Source organism: Plutella xylostella, chromosome 5 (assembly GCF_932276165.1).
Source record: "Plutella xylostella chromosome 5, ilPluXylo3.1, whole genome shotgun sequence".
NCBI classification, from domain to species: domain Eukaryota; kingdom Metazoa; phylum Arthropoda; class Insecta; order Lepidoptera; family Plutellidae; genus Plutella; species Plutella xylostella.
In genome coordinates, this window is record NC_063985.1 from 6339640 (window position 1) to 6350046 (window position 10407).

Below are 10407 nucleotides of genomic sequence, written 5' to 3' on the forward strand. Positions count from 1 at the left end.
CTTGTTGTGCTCACAAAATTGCTAACACTAAAAAGTTATTTACTTTTAGGGAATTCTATTGGTAATAAAGGAGAGTTTCGCGCGCGCGCCCCAAAGTGGTCGTAAAGCCCACAATATCGCAGAGTGAGGTTCTCTCCGCTCGCCGCTCTACATCAATATATGCCACATCGCACAGTGTCATCTCGCTCATTACTTTGTCTAGTTAACAGCTAGTATTAAACTGGAAGGCGTCATAAAGCAGAAACAGGAGATTTTGTCGAGAATATTAAATAAATAACAAAAGGTTTTAATAAATGAAAATTCATGGTATTTTGGTATAATTAGGTACACCTAAAGGCTGTTACAGGAATTGTCACCAAACAACATAGGTATTATCATTTCTTCGTTGTCGAGAAAAAGCAGCTCATTAAACTTCTATTTAACGTTGTTTTTCCTGGAAGCTTCTTATGTTTATAGTGCAAAAGTTTCCTTAGCAATTTCCTGCTAATTTATAGAAAGAAAGAGAGAGAATGCCAAAGACGGAGGATAAATTTATTACTGGCAATAAAGCTAAATCAATCGCGTTGCGAAAGGGACCTCAGTCCGACCCTATCGGCACATCTCAATGGAACCGCGGCGCTGGCGGCGGCTAACTGACCTCCGCTGTACAATAGCCATTCTTGTTCCTTGAACAAATCAGAAAAATGGGCCCGTAAATGCTAGTTTCCTCAGTCTATAAATTGCAACCAAATGGTTAGGAATCGATCACGAAAATTCACATTTATACCTAATAAATTTTCCGTAAAAAACATGTTAATATTTTTCCTACGGATAATGGCCCTCTAAGCTGTATTGAGAGAAAACTCGCGTAGTCAGTCCGTGAAAAGGTATACATAACAACAAACCGGATTTATTACGCCGAGTTACCTTCCTCGAGATAGAAGTACATTATTATCTTGAGTCGGGATCCCATTATTCTAAGCGGGGTATTCTTCGGATGCTTTGCGAGAAACTTGACTGTAAAAGTACTCATATTTCATTCAACTCTCAAAAGAGTTGGAGACGACACAATGCTGTGATAGTGTCTGCGTGAGGGTGAAATATTGCGCTTCAAGCGCAGCTCGGGAAGGTCAAGCAACACACATCTTTACGCTACTATTTCAGAGATTTCTGCCGAAGACAGTACGAGTATACACTCCCGGGCAATGAAAAAGTTCCACTTACAAAATATGTACACCAAACAACCCCAATTTTTTCAAAGATTTAATTTAAAATTGATACAAAATATTATTGTTTTTAGTCGGCAATATCCTGATGCTCTGTTAAATGTACTTCAATGTTGCAGAATACGTCATTTAGCTAGCCTTTTCCGCTTACTGCCGGTTTCTATAACCTATCTATCTATAACTGGTGGTTACTTTCATACGATTTTGACAGATTGTTACTTTTGATTAATATGTCAAAATCGTATGAAAGTAACTACCAGTTATGGATAGATAGACATATAGAAACTGGCAGTTAGAAGTAAATTTGTTTTTTTCCCCAGTGGAACCTTTTCATTGCCCGTGAGTATATTATATACGTTTCAAAAGTTTATTGAATCTAGTCCAAGTTTATAGCAATGTTTAAAAAAATAAAATGTATGTTTTAATAATTGAAACATTAGTAAATATTTATAGTTTTCAGCCCTGAAGAACTGGAATAGTCAAATCTAACTATAGCTAAAATACCTCTAGAAAGTGCGCTACAATGAATTCGAGGGAATAAATCCCAGTAATGTCACATTTTCCGGGTGGATGCATGGAGCGGATATCGACTTAATGAAGAGAACTCACTTCCATTTCTCCACGCCACCCTGGTCTGGGAGAAACTGAACCGTTTGTGTGGCATCGTTATTGATTCCAACGTATTTCTGATTAGTTAAGAAATGAGGATGAGGAAGGTTGAGGACAGAGTGTTGTAGAGGTCCCACGGGAGAGCCCTATGTCCATTGTCCAGTCGTGGATGGATGCTATGATGACTCTACTATCTAATACGTAAAACGCTAGTACCTAACACTCAGTTCGAGAAACATTTAATAAGTACTCAATTATTACATATTTTATTCATTTATGCAAAAAAAAACACGTACCTAATTCTTTACCAATGTGGCTAAACATATCTTATCTTAGAATATAACTATTTAATACCCATCAGTACATAATAGGTACCATAAACAAACTACCTCATTAACTTTTTCACGAAAACAGTAGCCGGTGCCACTGAGAGCCGCCTGATGCCACTTCCGCCTCGTCTTAGTTAGTAAGTAGTTCTCAGAGAGTGGAGAGCCTCATTGAGTCCTATCAGTTTTCGACTTAATCAAGAGCTCTCTGTAGAGACAGACCATTACCTTAACATATTACTGTCTTGTCCCGTCTTGTCTGCATGGATTCAATTGGAATAGATTGTTTAAACGTATCGAAGTCCATGCTATGGTGGTCATTGGTCAAGGTTGGATATGTATAGAGAAATTGGTTAGGTAGATCGTGTGGTTTCAGATGACATATAGTGAATCAGGGAGAGAAGGACTGGCCATCCATTTGAATCTAGTATGTCTAGAAGGGTCTAGACAATGGAATGGACCAAAAAGCATTGGATAGTCCTAATATGGATGGTGTTTAAACGAAACGGAACTAAACGTATTCAATTTACAGAGCTAAATCAATTTATTTGTTTTTGGGCACATTTTTTTAGTCAGATACCTAGATAGATATCTAAGGAATGTCTGAGGAATAAAGTTAATGTTACTTTCTTACCCAAACATTCAGACGAGACAGTAGGTATCAGAAATATTATCCGCACTTTTAACTGGCCATTTTTTGTGGAGTAGAGTGGATGAAAAATATTAATAATAATAATAATAATATGTGGGGACATCTCACACACGGCCATCCGACCCCAAGCTAGGCAGAACCTGTGTTATGGGTATCGGACAGCTGATATATCTACACAAATACATAGATAGATACATACTAAATATAAATATCAACACCCAAGACCCGAGTACAAATATTTGTCTTTAAACAAATATCTGCCCCAGCCGGGAATCGAACCCGGGACCTTCGGCATAGCAGTCAGGGCCACTAACCACTACGCCATTCGACCGTCAATATTATTATGTAATCACACTACGTATCAGTAGGTATATATATTATCTAACAAATCATAAATAGGTTGCGAAACAGGCGGTTAGTGATTTTGCTACATACATAATATTATAATAAGGATTGTATACAATTATGGAATTAAATTTAAGTAGAATATCATTAATTGGAATTGAATTATTGTTCGTAGGTAGGTGTACTTACTGAATAAAACAGGGCGTAATTATTTCAGGTAAATGCTCATTGTGAAGCATCATGTTACGCTAATTATGTCCGCTACGTTTCACTAATGACCAACTTATGGATCAAAACAGTACCAAGGAAAACATAATTCCTTTAATATTACGGAAATAAGTCTTGTTGCGGATATAATATTATGCTTATTTACTTATTTATTTCAAAGAGCAAGGAGTAATATAGGAATTATGAATAAGTACATGATACATGGGTCAGTAAGGTTTTCATGAACAATTCTTTCGCTGTTTCAAAGAAAGAAGTAAGGTAACCCAAAAATAGAGTTCTGAAAACTAAATAAGTTCTGTTAGGATGGGGGATCATTGGGTAAAATATTGTAGTAGAAAAGGTTGAAATGAAATAAACATTTCAGTAACTATCGCTATAAACAGAAAATTAATCACCATTTCAGAAATAAATGATCTAATTCAAAATAATCAGTCAAATCTGCAACAATGGATAGATACCTACAGATCCAGATAAAAAACGCACTTTGTTCCAGCAATTAAAAATCTAAACATTCGTACAATAGGTCAGATGATAAATGCTTAAGAATAAATTTGGCCTGAGATCAAAGACGTTAGGACGAAACATTTTCATTGAATAAATTGGACGCAATTTTTCTTAGCGAGGGTTTGTTTCCACGCGGGCGACAGCGGGGCGGGGCGAGCTGCGCGGGGCGGCGGGGGGGCGGTGTAAGATGGCGTTCGTAAATTAATTCCTGTGCTGCTCTTTGATCTCGCCATTGTTGTTGGTGCAGCACAAATAAGCAAACTGAGCGTTTCGCAGTCCCATTGCGCCCACAGCCGGAGCAATCCCACTACAATTGCGTACAGACGTTATCGACTACTCTGTTTGTCCACCCTTGTTTTGTTTGTTGTTTTGAAAAGGCGGGAAATCATATTTTTCATTGAAAGCACCAACAGCAAGCAAATCCGTCCTAATCGTATTTATATACGAGTATTTGTGGCGGATGAAAAAAACAGGGGAAGATAGAAAATAAGCGTAAAACATAACAACAAAACCCGCCATAATCTGGAAGAGGTCCATCGCCGTATCGCGATGTTCACTAAACGCTTCACAAAGCGGTCACAAGAACGACCTCCTCCCACAAAGTGGCCGTTACGAAGTGTATCAGCCATCAGTGGGTTGTATTAAAAAGAAAAGCCTTATCTCCATCTGTGGGTAGACACAAAAAATCCGTATGGAGTGCTCTGGCCTTCAGTAAAGTATTCATGAGCTTGAAAACTGCTTGCTCGTGTACATTATTTAAGATGATCTATTTGTTATTAGGTACTTTTTGGATCTAATGAAATTAAGATTTCAAGCAACGTAATTTTAGTTCGTTTTTTAAAATTGAAAAATTATAAAGGTACTCAAATTGAAATCGGTACATTTATCTCACTATACTTTTTATTCTTTATTCTAAGGAGGCCACTTGCAACGGTACCACAAATGGTATTTCAGCCTGCTTTTGTTTTAGAAATGCCGTAGTTTCAGGAAACTTTCAGAAACTATTTCGAGTTAGTTTTTGGCGCAGTACAAGTCAAGTTAGGTTGTAACAGGGCAGGTCGCGGAGGCTGTATCTTTTCAGGGTATCCTACTGGATACTGGATGGATGAAAACAGATAGTACTTAAAAAAAATTGCTTGTAGTTTTTAATTTTAAGATAGGTAGTCTGCGGTAAATAACTTCATTTGGACACTATTGAATTATGAACCTGTCTGCACAACATCTTTATCTGTTCGCAGTGGGTCTTATAAGAGAATATATATGTACCTAGTTATTATTTATTTATGTATGATACATATGAGTTGTAATTATCTATGTATACATACACGTATTTATCACACTATCACACAACATGTTTTTGATAACTTTCACATGGGTACACTACATAATTCCGAATTACTTTTTTACGAATATGAAAATAACGATTTTTATAATTACGAATTTCAAATTACCGAATAATTCACAATCCCGAATTTCAAGTTTCCGAATAATGAAAATCACGAATAGTTGATAAAACGAAATTTCAAACATCAGATTTATTAAAATGACGAAAGTCAAATTTCCGAATATTATAATTTCGATGTTTCAAATGTACGATTTTGTATTATATCGAATTGTTAAAATTACGAATCCCGAAGTTTTAATATTCCGAAAATACAAATCCCCGAATGTAATTTAGTTGAAAAGAAATAAGTAGTTATCTATTGTACATGTATTTTTAAGCTATATTATGTAAAACGCTCCGCTCCGCTTCGCTGCGCTCCGCTTCGTTTTTCAATATCTATGTGCACCTAACACGCTCCTCCTCGCTTTGCTCGTCGTCGCACCTATCTTTAGGTTTAGGTTCCAGGGTTTTTAAAGCGTGTATGCTTTGATTTTTTATGAAACTTAACAACAAATTAATAGTTTTCTATTTAACAATATGTTTTTTAAGCCGTATGTAAATCGCTCCGCTGCGCTCCCCTTTGTTTTTAGATATCTATGTGCACCTAACACGCTCCTCCTTGTTTTGCTCGTCGTCGCACCTATCTTTAGGTTTAGGTCCCAAGGTTTTTAAGGTTAAACACCGTAAAAATCCGAGCAATTTCTGTTGTTACTTAACAACAAATTTCGTATATTAAAGTAATCGCATTTTTTTTACGTTCGTATATTTAACAATCATAATAGCAAATCTTCGTGATTATAATATTCAAAATTATAATTTTCGTGATTTTTATAATTCGGTATTTTAAAAAATCGGTATTGCAATATTTCGTAAATTACATATTCGGTGTTATCAAATTCGGAAAAAAGTTTTTCGTTATATTTGGGTGTTCTCCTTTCACATTCCATTATTATTTCTCACTACAAATAACACAAAACACACTACCAGTTCAATGGCTTAGTAACCTATACATATTACATAACTACATGGTATTGATAAGATTACCGTAATTCTTAATGTTATTTATCATTATTGTTTCCTTATGTTATTATAATGTGTCGTGTTTCTGTTCACTTTATATTGATATTAATTAGTGTTCTTATCACGTTCTTATTATTTGTCTCGGTGCGCGCGCGACACGTGTGGCTAGGTGTGCCGCTCCTGCCTGAAAGTGGATTTCAGGGCGAACGCGCTCCGCCATGTCGTCGGTCGCGCACTTATCACTTTGTTTCCCCCGTGTTTTCGTTTGTTTTTTTTATTTTATTTTATTTTTATTAACTTCCTACGCGTAGTTCGTCACTATAAGGCTTCCACTGAAAACCAGCGCAGTGTCCTTTTAAACCAACCAAAGGCGCTGCAGTAGCTGAGTGGACACCGTTTTGACGACGACAGCATATTAATTATTACCTATCACCAATACTTATATATATATATATTTTTCATTATCAGATTTATATACTTATATATATATTTAGATTGATTAGATTAAGTACCTATATTTATATTTCTTTGCATCTTTCTTTGTAAATTAATATTGCTGTCTAAGCCAAATAAAGTTTTTCTTTCTTTCTTTCTTTCTTTCTTACTAAGGTATTATCAAAAGTAGTAATGAAGTTGTTATAAATACTTTCATTAATAACGTTACTGTTCAGTTCAATCAGAAGGGCTAGTACGGGGCGTATTTAAGACGTGACAAGAGTTTTGCATCGCGCTCACTCACATCGCGCAGCCTCAAGAGCGTGCGCGACGGAGAACTTTTGGCACGTCTTAATAGCGCCCTGTACCCGTATCACGAAAATTCGAGCTAACGAATAGAATCGAATGCGAGTGCGACTATTGTCAACTTGACAGCACTTTCGAACACTTTTTACCTTTCGAATGAGTTTCGAAAAGAATGACCACAGAGTACATAATATTATTCTGACAATGACCTATGGAATGATAGCTGTCAAACTTTCGCAAATCTATACACCGCCATTTTGTTGTTGACAGGTTGACAGCACTTTCGAATAGACTATCGAATAGAATGTGCTGCGTTTTTTCCGGATCGCTCTACTGTACTACACTGGCAAGTTTAAGGGTGACTTGCACAAGACATTTAAATGTATTTAAATCTATTGCTCGCTTGCTTTGACAGTATAGTGACAGAGCAAGCCAGCAATAGATTTAAATACGTTTAAATGTCTTGTGCAGGTCACCCTAAGTTACATAAATAAATCTTCAGGATGACAACAAACAGTTGTAAATAAGTAATTTGGGAACTACATAGTAAAGTTCATGTGCATAATCCCCACACTTGGTCACTAGCAGGAGATTTGAATTGCAAATGACTCATGGTCCAGTGACTTAACGCTGAATTCAGGTTTTGCGGATACTTATAAACATTATATTGATTAAACTTAGGTCAGTATGGGTTACTTCCTTCAATTTACGTTAGCAAATAAGATAAAGAAGGGTATCACATGTTCTAAATAAGAAAGTACCCACCTGAAATTTAAATCCAAGTCCATATTTTAATTAAATAACTTATAATATGTAAGGCAATGAAAAGGCATTCGACACAGTCGAGCACTGGGCCGTCTTCCATGCTCTCCATCGCTGCAACATTGACAAGCGATATGTGGTTGTGGATGTACTCCGGGAGCTGTACAAAGAGGCAACAATGCAGGTGCGCATGCATAGCCTAACTGACCTTGTGTCAATTAACCGAGGCGTGCGTCAAGGAGACACTCTCTCTCCCAAGCTCTTTACAAATGTTTTAGAAGACGCACTAAAGACTTTAAACTGGGACGAGAGAGGTGTTAATATCAACGGCACTAACATGTCACACCTGCGTTTTGCCGACGACCTTATTGTCCTAGCTGAGAACGTTGCTGATCTCCAAGAGATGCTTGAAGAATTGCATGTAGCGTCTCTGCGCGTCGGTCTGAAGATGAACATGTCCAAGACCAAGATCATGATCAGTTGTCCTACAGCCGTACCTAACATAACAGTAGGCAACAGCTCAGTAGAAGTTGTGGACAAGTACATATATCTTGGACAATGTTTATCTTTTGACAAAGGCTCGCAGACAAAGGAGATCGCTAGACGAATTCAGCTAGGGTGGGCTGCCTTTGGTAACCTAGCAGATGTTTTTAAATCTAGCCTGCCACAGTGCCAGAAGACCAAGGTTTTCAACCAGTGTGTGCTGCCTACCCTCACTTATGGTGCCGAAACATGGACGCTCACAAAGACATCTCTCTCTCAGCCTTCCGTAGTCCACTGTTGGACATAGGCCTCTCCTAACGATCGCCACCCCAAACGGTCACCCGCCATCTGCATCCAGCGGCTTCCCGCTACCTTCCGCAGATCATCAGACCAACGGGTTGGGGGGCGACCGACACGCCGTTTGCCGACACGGGGTCTCCACTCCAGAACCTTTCTACTCCAGCGGTCGTCGGCTCTGCGGGCTACGTGGCCAGCCCATTGCCATTTCAGCGTGCTAATCCTTTTGGCTATGTCGGTATCTTTAGTTCTCCTGCGGATTTCTTCATTACGAATCCTATCTCGCAGGGACACGCCTAACATAGCCCTTTCCATAGCACGCTGAGCAACTCTGAGCTTGTGGATAAGCCCTTTGGTGAAGCACCACGTCTCGGCTCCGTAAGTCATCACTGGCAACACGCACTGATTGAAAACTTTTGTTTTCAGACACTGAGGTATGTTTTCAGTGAAGATGTGTCGTAATTTCCCGAACGCTGCCCATCCGAGTTGGATTCTACGAGCTACCTCTTTATCGAAGTTGGATTTACCTAATCGGATCACTTGTCCTAGGTAGGGATACTGATCAACAACTTCGATGGTGACACCTCCTACAGTTACGGGCGATGATGAAACATGTTCGTTCGACATGACCTTTGTCTTGTCCATGTTCATTTTCAGCCCAACTTGTTTAGAGGCATCATTGAGGTCTGTGAGCATTTCGCCCAACTCCTCCAGCGTTTCCGCCATAATAACTATGTCATCAGCAAATCGTAGATGAGAGATATATTCGCCATTGACGTTAATGCCCAGTCTTTTCCACTCTACAAGCTTAAAAACATCTTCCAGTGCACAGGTGAACAGTTTCGGAGAAATAACATCTCCCTGTCTCACGCCCCTTTGCAACTGGATCGGTTTTGTGCTATGTTCGTGTAATCGAACTGACATTGTGGCAGCATTGTACATACATCTCAACACCTCGATATAGCGATAGTCTATATGGCACCGCTGAAGGGATTGAAGCATCGCCCAGAGCTCAATAGAATCAAAGGCTTTCTCATAGTCCACAAACGCTAGACATAAAGGTAGATTATACTCCTCGGTCTTCTGTATAACCTGCCGAAGCGTGTGTATGTGATCTATGGTACTATAGCCTTTTCGGAACCCGGCTTGTTCGGGTGGCTGGAAGTCGTCGAGTCTTTGCTCGAGACGATTCGTAATAACTCTCGAAAACAGCTTGTACACATGGCTCAGAAGTGCAATGGGTCTATAATTCTTCAATAGGGCTTTGTTGCCTTTCTTGAAGAACAAAGTCACTACACTTCTGCTCCATGCCTCCGGGCTTGTGCCTTCGAGTATGACGGAATTAAACAGCCTCCGAAGTGCTATTAAAATCGGTCTACCGCCGGCTTTCAGAAGTTCTGTCGTTATTCCATCATCTCCCGGAGCTTTGTTGTTTTTTAGCTGTTTGAGAGCTATACTAATCTCGTCTAGACTGACGTCCGGAATATCTTCGGTATAGTGTCGGGTGAGTGGCGCTCGGCTGTCGTGAGCACCGCTGGTAATAGGGTTTTGTGTTGTGGTGTATAACTGTCCGTAGAATCTCTCAATTTCTCCCAGAATTTCGGGCACTGATGAAACGGTGTTGCCAGTGTCGGTCTTCAGTTGGGTCAACAGAGTCTGCCGAACAGATCGATCTCTAGCAAAGACTTTGGAGCCCTTGTTTTGCTCTATTGCGTCTTGAATGCGCTTGCAATTGTAGCGTCTCATATCGCAACGTCTTGCTTTGGCGATCTGTCTGTTTAGACGTCTGTATTCGACCATATCAACTGAAGACTGCAACCTCATTTCTCTCCGTTCTCTTATGAGACTCAG